Below are 16,553 nucleotides of genomic sequence, written 5' to 3'. Positions count from 1 at the left end.
CACATTTTTCTAATATTAGTTCCAACATAAATAAGCAGTTCTTTTTTTCTTTTCTCCCGACGATCATAAATCAGCTCATTTTAAGCTCATGCATAGACCTATGAATTCCGATGCCGCTCCATACTTATGAATTCAACTGTCGAAGATAAAACTTAATGTTAAAAGCTTTAATTGTTTAAGCAATAATAAAAATCAACTGTGACATTAAATATTTTGAAAATAATTAAGAAACATTTTTTGGTTAGTATATTCGTCGCTGTTCAATGAAACTCAGGGACTACAATAGGGGATACCCCTTTACGTCTATGAATGAACTTAAAATTTATAAACTCGGGGTACTGTCAAAAGAAGCTCGATAATTTAGAGTTCCGTAACCGAACACTATTGTAAACTGCTACTCAACTGAAGTTATCATGAGTCGTAAACGTTTTTTTTTTTGTAAAAATGAATAATATTAAATGTGAAGTTTGTGTATACTAGAATTTGATTATTTGCTTATAGATGGCGCCAGCAAGAAGATGAAGTATTTTTTATCTTATATCATCCACAATATCCTTCACCGCTTAGAGCCATGAGTTAAATATTTCCAATTTATAAATTTCAAAAGGTGCATTTATCAATTTTTATTCTTAATATTGCCTTCTTTCTAATTTTTAAATTAGAAATTTGTAACTTTAAAGGTGATGAATGGTGGATCGTATGAAATAGAAAACGTATAGAGTGGGTCTAGGTGAATACAATTTAGTACACGTTGGAGTAGATAAATTTTTATTTATTTATTTACCCATAATAACTGTACATCATACTTTTTGTAAATTGGCTATTTTGAGTTGGTTGTTTAGTAGAAAATAGAGGTTTAATAAGAAATTATTTTGAAATATGAGATACACCGGGTTCTAAAATTGCGCCTGAAATATCTATGCCTGGTTAAAAATTGAAACAAATATTGGATTTTTATCTCGACCAAGTTCTAGATATTGTGGTTTTTTTGGACAAAGAAAAAAAAAGAGTCTAAATTATGTTTTTTTTTTCTCTATCTGCTAAACTTAAGAAATAAGTAAATAAATAAAGCTGCGAATTTTTAAATGAATTCGAAAATTAAAAATATTTTCTCAGATATGCTTCGGTTTTATGTTTTTGCAGCAAAAATTTGTTTCATAATTTAACAGCAAAATTTGTTTTATTTTTATTTTACTTAATTTTAATTTTATTTTAATTTCGGAAATATTTTATGAGTCAGCCGATTTTCATGAAAATTCAATATAATAAACGCAGTGCCCAGTAATGTAATGTAAAAGGAGAAAATTAGGAAACTATAAAGACAAAATCTATAAAAAGAAAAGAGAAAAACGAAGAAAATTAATAAGTTTTATTTACTGGGCATAAGCCGCAAGTATAAAGAACTCATTAAATAAGTTAAAAATATAGAGAACACAGGGAAAATGATATAATAAATATTGATGAAAAAGGAAGAAAAAAATTTAGTAAAATAAATATTTTTGAAAAATAAATTTTTACGTAAAAAAAATATTAAAAATCTAGGAAACAAAATTATGAAAATAATGTCGATATAATCTCGATCAATGATATAATCTCGTCATCAGCTCATGCGATTATATCCGCAAAAAGTTGTGCTTTCTAATATTGTATTAATGTAGCCTAAGCAAAATATATCAATATAATAGTGTGCGGAGCACTCAAATTGAAACGAAAATAGAACACACTAAGTAAAAAATATGCGAAATAAAACATATCAAGCAAAAAATAGAAAATAAAATAAATGTAAGAAAAATACAGAACAAAACGCAAAAAGCAATATATAAAGTAAGTAGCGAATTCAAATGACACGTACCGGAATCTTTTAAGAACGATTTAAAATATTTTCGTAATAAGTTTGCCAGATTACAAAATATGAAAACAGAAACGTAAATTGAGATTAGAAGTGTAAAAAGAGGGATTTCTTATGGCGCGTTCTTACTGTAGTACAGAAGCACGTTTGATTTGTTAGTTACCTTGGATTGGCCTGAAAATGGATGTACGCTGGGTAATAACATTATACTGGACAGTTCAAAAATATAATTAATAAAAGTTTATAATTAATTATACAATTTTGATGATTAACATTTATTAAAGAAAAAGTAAAAAAAAAAAGAAAGAAAAATGATTTGCCCTGTTTGAATTGGATATGCACATGGTAGAAATATAAATTTAGTTTAGAAGTTAGAAGTTTTTAATAAATTTATTAATAATAATAACATACAATTAAATTAACTTAATGATTTTATACAAAACTCAATTACATTAGTTTGGTATTCATTATTTTTTATCAAACTTTGAAATAGTTCGTCTATTTGATTTTTGGATAAATAAACATTACTACATATTCTTTCAATTCTATGCAATTGATTAAAAATGGTATTCAAATAAATGCTTTTAGAAACATTAGAATTCCAAATAATTAGTTTATTTATATTAAAATTAATATAATTTCTTTTATCGCATAAATCAACGATGAAGTATTTTCTTCTTTTTTAATACCTAAATGCAAAAAATTAAAATCAATATTATCATGATTAAGCAAGATTAATTCCTCGAGGTAAATATTATTTAACATAATTGTATAATCTTGAAAATTGAAGATAACTAAATCATCAATAAATCTAAAAACAAATTTAATATTAAAAGTATAATTTTTTTCTTAATAGTGAAAAAAACTAGTTAGCTAAGAGAGATAAAAAATTAAATCCTTGAGGTGTTCCATCAATTTGAATGAAAATATATTTTCCATTGTAAAGATAAATATTAAAAAGACAAAAATTAATTAAAATTTCCCAATAATCAAAATCGTAACTAAGGATATTTTTGAAATCAAATTCTCAAAAGAACATCTTTTAGTTTAGAATTGGGAATGCATTGAAGAAATCGCGGAAATCGAAAGTCGCAATAGAATTAATTTTATTTTGCTTAATAAATTCTAAAATCGGTTGATTATTAGTGATAATTCAAGAAAAACCTTCTATAATAATATTGTTAGCAATTTTATTCAAGTAGTTAGAGAAAATGTTGCCAGGTTTAGTTAGGTAAGTATTAAACCCACATGTGATTGTTCTGAATTTAATAGTATTTTATGAAATTTTGGACTGATAATTAAGTAAGGAAATTCTATTTTGCTAATTTTAATTTTCAAACTATTATATAAAGTTAAAAAAAAATTTTAATGATACATATATTGTTATTTAAATTACTTAACTTAAAATTTTTAGGAATTTTTAACTCCTTATTCATAGATTTTTTTACAGAAGATTGCATAGTTATTGTTAGCTTTGTCTATGGGAGTAATTAATTTTTTTTTTGTAGTTGCTTAATTTATCGATTATTTTTATAAAAATTTGTTAAATTGTTATTGTTATTTAAATTTTCCTTATTATTGAAAACAAAGTTTTTAAAGTAATAATAAACAGCCCATTTCCATTCTGTTAACATACCTAAAGGTAAAGAGAATCTATTTGATATCTTTAAACAAAAAATATTGAGATCATTAAGGAAGCATTTTCGAATTTTATTAATTGATATATGGTATACATGGCTTGTGGCTTTTCACTATTATGACCTGTTCAGACGCATACTAAGAAACAGTTCATTATAGGGAAACGCCCTTAGTGGCGTATGATGACATTTCCAGACTCGAGTTCCTCAGCAATTTTAATCTTGATGATGCGCCATAACTTTCCCAGAAGCTCCCCTTATCGAAACATTCACGTTACCAGTCTGTTATATATAACTTTTTTCAAATCTGCAAATTTCAACTAAAAATAGACTCAAAATGTCATTAAAAAAACTGTAGCTTGGTAAGAGAAACCGATTGAAATCAGCGCTACGATTTAAAAAAAAAAAAAAAAAAACCCTAATGCAACTGTAAAAAAAAAAATCCACAGTATAGTGTTCACTGCAATTTAATCTTCAATACACATATTTTTATGATTTAAAATACACATGTTTTTATGATTTAACATTACACATGGTTCTATGATTTAAAATACACTACAAATACCTTTTCATTAATCAGAATCATTGACCTGCATTATTATTTAAGTGCTTCACGACAAAAGTGTCAAAGACTAACGGGAAAATCTCAGAGAGAGCAAATTAAACTTTTTAAAATTAATGTAAATTTCTTAACCTTAATATTTTTTATTGAAATTACATTAAACATGCAATTTAAATAAAAGATATTAACTTTATCGTTTAAAATTCCTCCACAGATGTGATCAGGAACGTCTGTGGATAAGTCACTCCTCAATTATTCGCAATTCCCAACCCTCATATACATAAAAAAAAACTTTAAATAATCTCAATAAATAACTTTTTTGATTACTGGATCCGAAACAAAAATCCCTATTATAAACTTTAATATGCTCTTAATTTCAAATTGAATGTCTGTTCTCAGAATTATATGTCGCGTATGCTCAAATGGACCTCCATGGTGTGCTATAGGGCCAACCTTTAATATGTGTGTTTAGAGTTCCTTGCCAAAAATAAAGTCAAAATTGTTTGCTCGAATGGGGTCGACAAAATTTTACTTAAGTGAGAACAAATCAAAAACGTTCGGTGTTTTTATCATGAAAAAAAAATGGTGAAACACGATTAAGGAATGCGGGAATGAAAACGTAAACAATTTAATTGCTAGATATTTACGATAAATGTTTATTGGAATTCGTTATGCAACATCTTAATTTGTACAACAGTCAAATAGATTTTGATGTTTTTAATCATGTCTTACACAATAGTGATTGATAACGCTGTAGTTTTTTCCTAGCTTAACTATTTATTCGCGACCTCCAGCTGCGATGGTTCAGGGGATAGAGTAGTCAGGTGAACCTTAGTGGTGGCTACTTGATTCTGATTCTGCTTTTGGCTCGCACAGACCACAGTGCTGACGTATAATACCCTCAGTGGTAGAATCATGGGTTAGAATCCCTCTGCCATTGGACTAACCGTGGGAAGATTTCATGGTTTTCCTCTCTATGTAACGCAAATGTAAGTTCTATCAAAAGTTTTCATGTCCCAATGCTAGATCCGGGGGCTTCCTTGTCCTCTGGGTTGGATTAAAAATTACAAGACTATGGAATTCAACTTTGAAAGTCGTAAACTCAGAATTGGGTTGGCTGCTCAACGCCGGCCATAAAAAAAAAAAATAAAACTTGCAACCCTTGATGTGTTAATTATTTTGATTTTATTCTTGGCGATGATTTGAATTCTACGCATGGGTGTTGATTATAGAAGACCATGCATGTTTGCCATACAGTGGGTGTGATTCATACCAAAAACATATATTTTAGTATAAAAATTTAATAAAAGAGTAATAAGTCATAAAATAAAGATAAAAGATATAATCTTAAAATTTTGATGGTAAAATCAATAAGTTTTGGAAAGAAGAAAAGGAAAAAAATACCTTGTTAGAATATCTTACAAAATAAAAAATTATTTTTATTTAATAAGTAGTTTTAGAATCAGTTCTGAAAGTGTTAACTCCATTCAATAATTTCGTTATAAATTGCGTGTAACTACTACTCAGGTGAAAAACTTTTGAGTACTACAACTGCAATAAATAATGGTTCTCAACAGGTGAGCTTCTCCATTGCTGCACGTTTTTCAACTCATTCATAAGAGTTACTGAATTAAACAATGTGTTTTCTTAACATCAATTCAAGTTACCTTTTTGCGTGTTCCTAATTTTATTTTATTTTATTATTTTACTTTTTTTTTTACCCCGTTTCCTTTCCCCGTGCACATAGACATCTTATAACGATGTCACGGTGGGATAGTTCCAAAGGGGGTAAATAGGGTGTACTGCTAAGAAATAAAACTTTTTTTAAGTCCAGTAGTGTCCGTTCCACAATGAAAATGAAAGGAGCTTAATATAAACACTGATGCAATGTTATTGTATAATGATGTAATGTTATTATATGTATGATGTATTGTGTCTTACCAAAATGTAAACTTTAACATGGAACAAAAACTACATTGTAAATTGATCTAATTTTGAAGGTGAGCCATTCTTTCTTTCTTTTTAATTTTTTAGTTTTTTAAGAATTTTTTTTATTGTTACTATTATTATTATTATTTGTTATTATTATTATTTATTGTTATTTTTATTATTTATTATTATTATTATTTATTGTTATTATTATTATTTGTTATTATTATTATTTATTGTTATTTTTATTATTTATTATTATTATTATTTATTATTATTATTTTTTATTGTTTATTTTTATTATTATTATTATCATTATTTATAAATAATTGTAGATGTTATTTGTGCTTCCAGATTTGAGTCTTGAGAATTTTTGTTGTTGATTATTTTGACTTCGATTTTCTCTAAAATTTATTTATTCCGCTTTTAATAATTTTTATAATTTTACTTTTTTGATTTAATTACAGAAATTGAAGTTTCCATTACTTTAATACTTCGACGCAGATGGGAATCCGATGTCCCTCTTATATATTTTTTTCCTGACGCTCTAATAACAAGCAAAAATATATTTTGGTTCTTTATTAAATAAAAAAAACTGTTTTATTGTTTTTAAGAAAATGTTAGATCTTCGGAATTATATTTGCACTAAAATATAAAATTAAAAAAAAATTAGTTTGAAATTTTTTTTTTCATTCATGTTCACAAATTTATCAATAATTGATTTTGTAAATTAAGGAAATTTCAAGGAAGAGTAATTGTTTCTCTTAGATCTAAATAACTGCAAATTTGAAAAATTATTGCTTGGAAGTAAGCCCTGTTTGGAAGATTTTGCCATTAACGTAGAAATAGACGCATATGTCATTCATAACCATAAATTATAAAAATGCTAAATATAATATTTTCCCCTTATTTTAAGCTAAATTAAAACAAAATAATGGGAAAAAAAATATGTTTAATAGAAATTCTGCTTCAAAGGGTTAGCTATTTTCATTCTCTATTAAAGTTATTCCGTTATTAATAAAAATTGAATTTAAAATTTTATTTAATTAAAATTATATTGAAGTTTTTATTTAAACATTTAATATTGCTACTTTTTTAATACAAGGTGGATGATATTATAATAAATTAGAACAAAAAATGTAAAAATGTATATATTAAGGAAATTTAATATAATTACAAACATATTTTCACTTTGTTTCAGAAACTTAGAAGTTTCCAATCTAAGAACAATACTAGAGATTAGTTTGATGGACAAATGCCGTATTTGAAAAAAGTGTGGCTTATTATTATATTTCCTCAAGTCATTCAAATTTGTATGAATAGAAGAATTCTAAGTTCCTAAAAATTGCAGTAAACGTTTTTTTAAAATTAGCTTGGTTTTTAAAAAAAATGTTTTCAAATTTTCGATTTCAAAATTGATTAATTGACTGAAAACAGATTTTAATGAGTCTACAAAACAGTAAAAGTTTCCGATTCTTCTGGATTAGGCTTGGAAACAAGAAAATGGAGGGGGAGGGAGGGATTCGATTTTAAAAATCTAATTTTAATATTGGTATGAATGAGAAATTTTACTGTATTTAATGTCATTTTTAATTATTTACTTTCGGTCTTCGCTAGTTTTTTAATATTAGACAACCATAACTTATTAATTTTTTTCCCCACAAATATTTAATGTAAAAATATAGGTTAGTGGCATCAAAATATAATTATATAGTAGCATCAAAATATAATTTAAAAAAAAAAATTAAATTCAGTTTTAGTTTTGCTTAGTTTATGGATAAATATGATGATAAAATCTCCTACTTGTGGTCATAATAGCCTTTAATATTCAAAAAACTTTTAACTGCCCGCAATCTATAGTAACTCATAATACTCAAGCTCATGAATTTAAAAATAAAAGTGACGTGTTTGATTTTACTAAAATAAAATCCAAATTAAGCAAATTTAAAACAATTCTAATAAAGTAAATAAAATTAATTAAATAAAATTTAAAATGAAATAAAATAAATTGCCTCAATATAAGAAGAAAAAATATTTTAAAGTTTCAATTATTAGCTATTTTAAAAATGCCATTCGATTTATATTGGTTAAATCATAAAGTGAATAATAAATAATAGTTATTTGTAAATAAAGGATGAATTAGAAACTAAATTTGTACAGTAAATTTCATTGCATGAAATTTTTTCATCAGAAGAATTTGATAATATTTGAAGTACCCATCGTTATGGCCCCTATCATCAAGCGGGCAACGCCCCCGTTGTGCACCCATACTAATGCAACGTCATGTTTACGAGCATTACTACGCGCTACGCACCGTGCTCATTTAGTATCATAGGAGTCAAAGCAAAACCAGCAACCCGATCTCAGCTATATAGAACCTATAAAGGGGCCCACTTTCAGGGGACCTGCAGGGCGGAAGGCAAACTGCTCATGCGTCAAGCGACGGTCAGTGACACCGTTTGCAATGTCAGGGGGGGGGGAATCGCGACATTCCGCCCACCCTAGACAACCTTATCACCCACTAGCTGAATAAATAAGTTAATTTGCCTCAGAAACAAACACGTGAACCATAGTTATCAATGAAACAAATAACAAAGAAGATGGCCAAATGTGTATTTTTTCAATTTCTGGAAAAATATCTTCTTGTTAACAGATGTCACCTTCTGACATGAGAAAATCGTTTTCTTGCGCAAAAACAAAAGTGATAACCAAAAAAATGAATATCGAGTTTTCATCAGAAAGTAGTTAACTTACCCTAAGAGAGAAAAATCGAGTTATAAGTTATCTTCCACAGATAAGTAATGTTTATTTAAGGATAATATGCCATATATTTTTAGAAGGTATATCAAGCAGTGTTCTCTAAATGCTTTAAATCACGTAAAATGCTTTGGAAATAAAAATTCTGTTGTTGTTTAAAACAATGTGATTGCAGTCTCTATATGGTTTTCACTAAGTTTTAAGTATAGAAAAACAGATTTTATGAGAAAAATATGTTACAGTAAAATTTAATATTATTTACAGCTTGCGAGCGAAAACTCACGAACAGTCTCATGCAAATTTTCTTTAATTTTAAATAAATGAAATAAATCTAAAAAAAAATAATAATATTTTCCCCTTTCTAACTCTAAATTACATTGTAATGCAATGGATGTATCAGTATTTGTCTCACAATTAACAATAATTCATAACATTAATAAAAGTGTAAAAAATTTCTGCCGAAAACTTTAGCCTCACTCGCATTCATTTTTAATAATAAATCAAGGTGCGCTTCTTAGAAGCAGTTAGTATATGATTCACTGATAAAATAAAAATTACTCGTGCTGTATTCAATAAATTAAAAAATAAGCTTTTTTTGAGAAAACAATATTTTTTCAAGAAAAAAAAAGTTTGCACTTTAGTAAATTTTAATATGTTCACTGTTAATTTAAGAAACCATAAAAAATAAGGAATCTGTATGCAAACTATATCTTTCTAATAACTTTAAATTAAGCCTTGAGGTCTATTAAAAATATTAAGAAAAAAATGCATGAAAAAGTAAATTTTACTGAATTTTACTTCATCTTAGACCTTAAAAAACCCGAAATATTCGTGAAAAAAGTTTACCAAAATACTTTGGTTTGTTATTATGTTTATAATAACAAGAAAAATTCATGTATTCTATAGCTCAAAACTAGAAACATTCATCAATTAAAAACGCTTTTTAAAATTGAAAATTACACTAAGTTATGCAGCTATAACATATTTTATTCTTGCTTATGAAATTATACATTATAAGCCTGTAAAAGTAGCATGTATCTGTTCTCTTAATCTATTCTCTTAAAGTAGCATGTATCTATTTTCATGTATGTGTTCTCTTATAATACTATCAGCAACCCTTGACCTTCAATTCGCACATGAGTTTTAGATTATTAAATTATTTCTTCATATTGGACTCTTTACCCCAAAATACATTTATTCTTATCATTTCGGAAATGCACTTTCTTTAAGAAAATAAATGATAATCTTTTTTTCATTCTTTTTTTTAATGTTTTCGTTATTTTAGATAAACGGTTAAAATAAACAGTTATAAATGTGGGTCGTTGTCCTACAAACAGATAAGGAAGATGAAATATACATGAAACAATGAACAATTCACACACTAATTTTCTGATTTCAATGTCTGCTTGATTTTTTATTCGAGTTATTCTGAAGTAGTGAAAAAGATAAAAGAGTTCTTGAATTAAATCATTTGTTATATAAATGGAGCTGCTGGTTCTTCATTTACATAGATTTACATTTGCTTGGAGGTATTTATTAAATAAATACACCCAAGCAAATCTATGCAGTCCTGCGCAAAATACTAACTTAGAAATAAAGTCTAATTAATAAAAGCCTGTTGTCTCCTAATATTAATTATGGATAGAAAGGAATTGCATTCATATAACTGCATTATATGAAATATATTTGAGTTCTCTTTTAAATTTTACAATACTTACTAACTATCGCATTACTAGGAATTGTTCTCTAAAATTTGTTTTATTTTAATTCTTCTATTTATTTTATTCTAAGAACTCAAATAGGAACATTATAAAAAGATTGCGAATATAGTTATTTTATTGAATTGGCATCTCAACCAACTGTAATCTTTTATCACAGCAATTTTTTTTCTATTAGTATCAAAGCGTGCATACAAGTATTCAAGTTTTTTTTCTTCTAATTTTGTCTAATTTACGACCATAGCAGTGTTATTATTTGCTGTTGAAAATGTGTCTTACTTTATTTCAAAACAAAAATTTACGTTTGAAAATTTAAAAAAAAACAAAAAAAAAAACATATTGTGTGCGTCGTGTTTTGTCAATTTTTGATTTTAAACCATTGCGTTTCTCATATTTAAAGTGATAATCACTTTAAATTCTTTTCTATATGAATTGTATAGTAGTTACCCTTCAGATGTAGCATAACTTACAATCTTACAAAAGAATGGACTCGTTATCCAAATTAGTTTGCAAATTGTACCATATTTCGAAGCCTTTTTCGTCATATTTATTATAGAAAATATATCAATTCAATTAGACTTTTATTGAGTTAACTATATTGGAATATTATTATTTATGTAAGCATAATAGTAAAACAAAAACAAAAAAATATTAACCATGAAAATGGATTGAAATTAAATAAATCTAACTGACATGGTTTAAAGCACAAACAATAAAAATACGAATATTGTAAATATTTTAATCAGCTCATATTATTCTCTAGGCTAATAAATATACTTTTCTCACTACGTGCTATTTTTAACATTTTATTTCATTCATTACGCTTTGAATTTGATTCAACAAATGCTGATGTGATTTCGGTATCTTATCGTAAATGTGTTTTTTCTGCATTGGTATACAGAGTGGTGAGAAACGGGTTTTACAGATCTTTTTCCAGTTTCAAGTTTTCGGCATCTTATCGAAATGCATTCATTTTATGTTGACATTCAAAGGAATGAAAAACAGGTTTTATAGATTATTTTCAGATTCAGTATTTTCGATATCCTACCGTAAATCTATTTTTATCTACTTTAGTATTCAAAGGAATGGGAAATGATTTTACAGATCATTATTGAATTCAGTGTTTTCGGAATGCTACTGAAACCTGCTGGACATTTAAAATTAATTTCAATTTAACCTCTACGGTTTAAAATAATTATATATTGTAATTCAGTTTATATGAAAACTTAAAATGTCTTTTTTTGCATTTACCATTTTGAAAATGCAAATAAATTCCAACAAATAAAAACGACAAACAAATAATTCGGATAATATTTTCCAAATCTGTCTTGGAAGTTGTTTAATGAAAAAATTGACCATTCATTAAATTTGTAATAAATAAATAGAAATAAGTGTAAGATATCAGCATAATAAAAAAGAAATTGCTAAGAAAATTTATAGAGATGATAATGTTAAAGTTTTTTTTTTAAATATTTATTATAAGATAAATTTTTTTTATTTTCAAATAAGTTCACAAGGATATGCTAACACAAAACTATTTGAAATTTAAGAAAGGTAAAATGCTAACTTTGGATTAAAGTTCTCGACCAGATCCCTCAAGATCTCATAAATATTTACGCTGCTTGAGGTTTGAACCACCCTAAATATTTCATAGTAAAATATTCCAAACTTTAGCAGATATTAACCGAATAAACACCATACCCTAAGTAAATCAGTATTCATCAACTTAATTGAAAACTTCGGAAAATTTGCTTTTATACCAGTATAAGCATCGCAATTTCTTTATAAGGTTCAGTAATGAGTAAAAATTCAACATTGCATGCTGATTGGAACGAAAACGGTATCGCTAGCGTGTTGCAATAATCATGTTTATTACCATATAGAGTGAAAAGATCAAACTGTGTATTTTGCCGAAAATAATTTATCATCAGTATTAATCAGTACGTCATTTTCTATTTAGGAATGGTTAGCCTTTATTTTGCATACATCAAATACAAATATAATAATCAATATGCAGTAAATACTAATGCAGTTAACGAAGTTTTTTTTTATTTATGAAAATTAAAAGTAAAGTATGTTTTTTTTTAAATCTAAGCTCTAGGTACCTTGAAGTTTCGCACAATTCATTTTGAGTTACTGAAAAATAATTTGTAGTGACGGAATTTCGATTTATTTTCTTCAAAGAAGTTAAGTCTTTTGATGCTTAAAAACGTTGAATAAATTTGCATAAAATTATATATATTCAATATACCTATGTATTCAAGCATATTTTCTTTAAATACGTTACATATTTCAGAATGTAAGGAAATTAAAAATTAGTAACTCAAGAAATTTTTAAACTTTTTTTGTTACATTCATATAAATTCTTGATATTGCCTAATTGATTTCAAATCTGAAATTAGTTTTACTCCTAAAGCTATGGAATTTTTTCTAAGTTATATTTTCAGGTCATTTTTTGTCGAAATGTACAAGTTTAAAAACGTTATATATAACAGAAGATCACGCAAATATTGCGACAAACATCTAAGGGAGTTAGGGCAAGTCACCAGAATTAAAATTACATAGGGACCCATATCCATGTCGCCACAGGCGGCTAAAGGCGCTTTCACATTACAAACTGTTTTTTCGTGTGCTTTTGCACAGGTAATAATACAGAAGCGTTCCTAGTAGCGTACGACGACATTTCTGAGCATGAGTCCTTATGCAATTTTAATTGCTTTAATTTCTGAGCATATCAAACAATTGGTCATTTTCTAAAGAATTCAGCATAAGGAATAAACGTTGTCACTTGAAAAATTGAAATCAAGAAGGTCAATATGAAGCGAAAGATAGCTTATCTTATCCTAATTCCAATAATTGATTCGCATGATCTCTCTGTATGATATAATTTAATCATTGCTATTAGTATTAACTGAGCCACATGAGATGATTTGTATTGCCTTAATTAAGTAATTTGATGTTCCCTAATGAATACTGCAGAAGAACTCTTCATTCCGATGAGAATAAATGCGAGTGATATCACCACGTGATGCAATTTAACTATTTCTATTAGTATTCACTGAGCCATATGAGCCGATTTGTATTTCGTTAATAAAGTAATTTGATGCTCCTTAACGAATACCGCAGAAGATACTCTCCTCTGTCCGGTATAATAAATGCGTATGATTTCTCCTCATGATGTAATTTAACCATTGCTATTAGTATTTACTGTTATTAGATTTTACTTCTATTTAGTATTTACTACCATTAGTATTTATTCCTTATTAAGGTTAATTAATTCGTATGGTTCTTCGCATGACGTAATTTAACGCTTACCATTAGTATTATTTGTATTTCGTTAATCAAGTAATTTGATGCTTCCTAAGGAATACTGTATAAGAAATTATCCTCATTCCGGTGAAAATAAATGTGTATGATATTCCCACACGATGTAAATTAAACATTGCTATTAGTATTTCACTGAGCCCCATGAGCCGATTCGTATTTCGTTAATCAAGTTATTTAATGTAACGAATACTGTAGGAAAAATTTTCCTCATTCTGGTGAGTATAATTGCAGATGATTTCTTTGCATGATGTAATTTAATCAATCATTACTATTAGTGTTTAACTGAGCCACGTTAGCCGATTTGTATTTCGCTAATCAATAAATTTGATGTTCCCTACTGATGTTTAATTTAACCATCTTTATTGGTATTTACAAAGCCTCCTAAGCCAATTTGTTTATTGTTAATGACGCAATTTGATATTCCCTGAAGAATGCCACACGAGAAATACAGATTGTCACGTGAAAGAGTGAAATCAAGTGCACTCTGACACGAAAGATAGGTAACTTATTATTCTCCTTCCTTATCCTGTGTACGAGCACATGCAAAATTCTCATCGGCTTTTATTGGGTTCGAAGGTTAGTGACACTGTGTCTTGGTCATAAGGTATTATCATTAATATATTAATGAGGGAACGGTCTACTTCGTATCGACCTCGTTACCAAGACGCCTAGATCTCTGTTACCTCAATCAGTAAATAAGACAGGAATGCTCAGGCTCTTTTTTTTTCTCTTCCCCTTGTTTCACGGGTGTATTGATTAGATATAATTGTGTTTGTAAGTATTAGCTGTCAACACGCTGATATATTGTTCTAAATAGTCCCTCGTTTTGTCATTCTCATCTGATCTGCAAATGTTGAACATTTCCTTTGTGGTTGTGTAATGTGTAAAACATAGTTTTTGATTCATGAGTAATTCATAAGTATTTTTTCTTTAGAAATGGGTAAAAGAGGACTTGTGATAGCTGAATAATAAAGCAATTTGAATAAACATCAAAGAGAGTGAAATTTAAGAATGGTTTAAGACTTGAAATATACGTGCATGGTTCCAGAGGAAATTATTTTTATTAGAGGGATTTACTTTAAGGGGAGTCGGTACCCTCTATACCGACCCACTATATTTTTCGATGCATGATTTAATTCTTTTTTTAAAAAAAATGATACGTTATTTTCATAACAGCTATGAGTTTACATCAGTTACTTATGACTGTTAGAGTAAATTTAGCCTATATTCAGGCAGAGCCCTCTATATTGTTTTGAAACTAGATTGAGAAAAGCTTTATTTTTGAGAAAATAAAAATATTGTTTTCGGTCTAATTTTATATTCAAAAATTTACTCCAATAAAAATAAAATTTTTTATAAAAATTTGCAAAGAAAAAAAAAAGATAATAAGGCATTAATTTAAAATTTTTTAATATAGGTTGGAAAATGTTGCCAAATTGTTGATTTTTTTAAAAAAAATAATAGCTTTTAAACTATTTACGTTATTTGTCTATTTGAAAGCTCGGATAATTCTTCATTGCATAAGGTCGTGCATAGTTTAAAATTAAAGCTTTGCTTCAAGTGCAAGGCAGTTACACTAGGGCTTTTTAATTTTCCACGGCAAAAGAGCTTCGCAAAATCACGTTAACTAATAAAAAGTAGGTAGTTCATGGGCGATTTAGTCAGTTAATCAGCGTCATAACATAAACAGCACAATAAATAACAATAATAATGCTGGAAATAATAGAAAATTGTTTGAAGTATGTCTTTAAATGTTAGTTAGTTTATATATCTGACATTATTGTTACATTATTGTTGACATGACTGTTGATTACACCTATGGTGTAATTAGATATGGAGAATTTCATTGGTTTGACTTTCATAAAATTGTTTTACCATCAAAAAACCATTCACTTAATTTTTCTTTTTCCCCCCATCCTTCTTGTTAACTTGCTCCGCCAATATTTATTTACTTATTTTTAAATCATTATGTATTCGATTGTGGTATACCAGAGGATTGAAAAAAAATGGTACGAACATCGTTAATACAATCCAATCTTTATAATCATTAACGGATTTAAGGAAAACATGCGAATTTGATAAATTTCGGTATACACTTTTTTAATTTCATGAACAATTATGTTTTTAAATAATTATTTGTAGAAAGTTTCAGATCCATAATAATAATTTGTTGTGCATGAAAAATGCATAAAGAAATGCAGAATATGTCCGATCTCGCTAACGAAATGCAGGGGGAAGTTCAGGTAGCCTTGGGGAAATATTTGGCTTCAAAATTTCTTATTGTACAAAAGTTGTGTCTTTTTAAAAATTATAATTATTAATTATTACTATTTCAATATACTTTGATTTCTATTTTTTAACACATGTGTTAGTTTATTTAAGAATTGTGCAAAATGAAATAGAATATTTTTTCTTTGTCAAAATTTTTATTTTAACAAAATACAAACTTTCTGAAAAAGTTAAAATTTTATTAAATTTATTTTCTTATCAAATATTAAGAAAATTGCTATAATTTCGGAGGAAATTTCTAAAAAAAGAAAAAAAAAAAAGAAATTATAATTATAAATAAATACAATTCAAATGGGCAAAAATGTTCTTAGGTGATAAGAAAGAGACAGGAACATTTTCGTTATCCTCGTTTGATGTAATAAGACTTGAACTGTTTTGTAATAATTATTGCTAAGTTTACTTATTTGAAGTTTCACTTACTTCAGGTTCATCACAAAAACTTAAAACATCGTTAAATATTAATTCTTTATTACTTTATCAATTCT

The 16,553-nt window shown here is 27.1% G+C and overlaps 1 protein-coding gene across 1 annotated transcript in view; it reads left to right on the top strand.

The window, feature by feature from the left end:
• LOC107453167 (uncharacterized) overlaps nucleotides 1-16,553 on the top strand; it is a 175,894-nt gene that overhangs the window by 12,670 nt on the left and 146,671 nt on the right. The gene's annotated exons all lie outside the window — the stretch shown is intronic.

The sequence above is a fragment of the Parasteatoda tepidariorum genome, chromosome 6 (genome assembly GCF_982258835.1).
Source record: "Parasteatoda tepidariorum strain Cologne lab strain chromosome 6, Ptep-v5.0, whole genome shotgun sequence".
Classification (NCBI taxonomy): Eukaryota; Metazoa; Arthropoda; class Arachnida; order Araneae; family Theridiidae; genus Parasteatoda; species Parasteatoda tepidariorum.
Note: the sequence above shows the minus strand (reverse complement) of the source record. Positions and strands in the feature narration are given on the sequence as shown.